The sequence below is a fragment of the Cicer arietinum genome, chromosome 5, assembly GCF_000331145.2.
Source record: "Cicer arietinum cultivar CDC Frontier isolate Library 1 chromosome 5, Cicar.CDCFrontier_v2.0, whole genome shotgun sequence".
Lineage (NCBI taxonomy): Eukaryota > Viridiplantae > Streptophyta > Magnoliopsida > Fabales > Fabaceae > Cicer > Cicer arietinum.
In genome coordinates, this window is record NC_021164.2 from 52,964,339 (window position 1) to 52,967,398 (window position 3,060).

Here is a 3,060-nt window from a genome sequence, read left to right on the forward strand (position 1 = left end):
AAATTTATGTGTGACTTGGTGGAAAATGAATTTAATTCAATTTAGGTATGAATGGAATTTGGAGTTGTGATTTATGTGTGGTTGTGGAAATTTTAATTGGTGTGAATAAATATGTTTGAGTATGCTCTGTGTTGTGTTTGAAAAAAAATCATTAGTGTTAAATGAATATTAAAAATGGGGAATCTTTTAATAGCTGCATTTACTTAATGATTATGGTGAAAAGAGTCAGAGTATGCTTATGCATTTCATAGTACATGGTGACCGCGATGGGGCCATGGTGATAGTGGTGACCATGATGGGCCACGGGATGATGCCATGTGAATTGTTGGTTCATCTTATCCTTGCGGGAATTGTCGCGTCGTGCTGATCTGTGAGAGATTGCACTCTAGAATATGTTGATTTGTGAGCGATTGCACTCTAGAAAACCATGCTGGTCTGTGAGAGGCTGCACGCTAGTAAATTGTGTTGGTCTGTGAGCGACTGCACTCTTGTATGTCGTGCTGGTCTGTGAGAGACTGCACGCTAGTAAATCGTGTTGATCCGTGAGAGATTGTACCTTGGTAATTACTACTGGTCTGTGAGAGGCTGTACAATTATGATTTACGCCCTTCGAGGAGGGTTTTGGTTTGGAATTCTGGAATCATGCATTTTGGCATATAAGCATTGTATTAGAGTGTTTGGCATGCGAGTTATGTTTGTTATACTATGATGATTGTATATACATATTCGGTTGTTGTTGTGATTTGTCGTAATTGCTTTGAGGTGTGAAGTTGGGTTGATTAAGTTTGGATGTAATTATGTGTTCATAATTGATTTAATGAATATTTGAAGTGTTGATTGATCCAGAGCTATTTTAGGACTGAAATTTTGCATTTTCTTTGTTGTATTCAGCTACGACAGTGCAATTTGTCAAAACTTTATTTTTCAACATTGTTTATGCATTTTTGGACATATAAAAACCCTTTCGAGGAGTATGCTAAGACGAAAGGTTCTTTTGAGCATTTGAAAATATAAGAATTTTGATAAGTGTTATTTGTTAATTTTGGTTGGTGACCCTTTACAATTATTGTGGAAATCTGGGCTTTGCCCTCAGATAAGAACCAGGATCATCCTACCGGTTAGTACCCTGGAGATGGAAAAGTAGTTAGTCATACCTGACCGAAGTTGTGTCAGGAGGATCTTGCAGGGAGCGTGGAGATCACCCGGGTTGTGTAGTTTTGTAGCATGATCAGATTAGGTGGTTGTATAAGGACTAGATGACTTTCTTTTGTGATTGTATTTATTTCATTTTGGAAGATTGTATCTATGCTTAAACTAATTGATGACTTTTATTTTGATGGGTTCATGTACCACTTTTTGATGTGACGTAAGGGGGGAGTTAAAATTCTTGGGGTAGTGCTTTGTACAGGTCTGCCGAGAATACCCCAGGGGTATGAGCTATGTCTGATAAGCCTCATAGTCCCGGTGTATTTTGATGTCGAACACTTTGGATTTTTATTTTCAAAAATTATTCCGTTGCTTGCAAATATTTGTTGACTTTGTCGTTATGTTACGACTAAAATATTCATCCAAAAGTATTTTTTTGATTTTTTTATAAAAAAAATATACAACCGTGCTGTCAAAAATCTGGGTGTTACAGAACCCGTTACAACGGGGTAGTTTGAAGATGATTGACAACAACCTGATATTTGCATTTGTTGAAAGATGGCATTCCGAGACATCGTCATTTCACATGCCATTTGGTGAAATGACGATTACGTTGGATGATGTTGCTAATATTTTGGGATTGCCTATTAGGGGTGAGTTCTACAGTCCACCTGATGTAGATAGATTAACGACATGTAATCTTGTCGCCACTCTATTAGGAGTGATCACAACAGAGATCTGGGAGGAGACCATGAAGACTAGAAGTGCGCACTATAGACTGGATTGGTTGAAGGAGGTCTTCAAAAGGCAGTGTGCAACAGAGAGATTTGACTGTGCTGCTAGGGCATATCTGTTGAATTTAGTAGGGAGTATTATTTTCGCGGATAAGAGTCATACTCTAGTTGATGCGAAGTACCTTCCTTTATTCAGATATTTAGACGGTATAGATAAATATGCATGGGGTAGTGCTGCACTCGTGGTGATTTATGACTACCTCTCAGATGCCTGTTGTTACGACACCAAACAGCTAGGTGGATATATGACACTGCTTCAGGTATCAATTATTTGTTTTAATTATTAATTATTAGTATTAATTGTTTATTTAATATATTTATGTTAGTATAAATTATTAATTGGTTAAAAATTATTTATTAATATTAATTATGATATTAATATAGTTATTAGTATTAATTATTATTTGTTTATTTATCATTAATATAGTTATTTTTATTTGCAATAGTGTTGGATTTACGAATATTTTCCAAATATTTGTAATAGAGGTGACCAGGGTGCTGATGTGCAATGCTTTGCCCGAATGAATAAATGGTGCTACAAACAAGGCAAACATAAGGTTCATGAATACAGACGTATTATTGATGCATTGACACCTGCAGATGTTATATGTAGATCATGGGAGAATCATAGGGGTGTAATTCCTTTTGATGATATCATGCTTTATACTGGTCACATCCGATTATGGAGCACTGTAGTGAAATATCTTCAAGAGAGATGTTTGAGACAATTTGGATATATCCAATATATTCATTCACCGCCACTTCCAGATCCTTCTAGATTATTTGATGTAGATGTGGAATGGTTGGGATATGTGACGACAGTGACATAGCTATTTCACAAGCTTCGTTAAGCTACATATCCATCTTAGTGTGAAGATGGATATTTGGAGTGGTTCTATCAGGTGTCTCATCCACTGCTTGTGCGACCAGATGGTGTACCTCAGGTCCCACATTATAGTGTACTGCCCACCAGTGCAGATGCTTCTAGTTCACAGCTGGCACCTATCCTATAGCAAATCGGTGATCTTATACAACAAGGGTTGAATCAACATGAAGCTAGTCTGGATGATGAGTTGTATCTTCATTTTTATAAGGCATTGTATTTATCACGTAGTCGCAC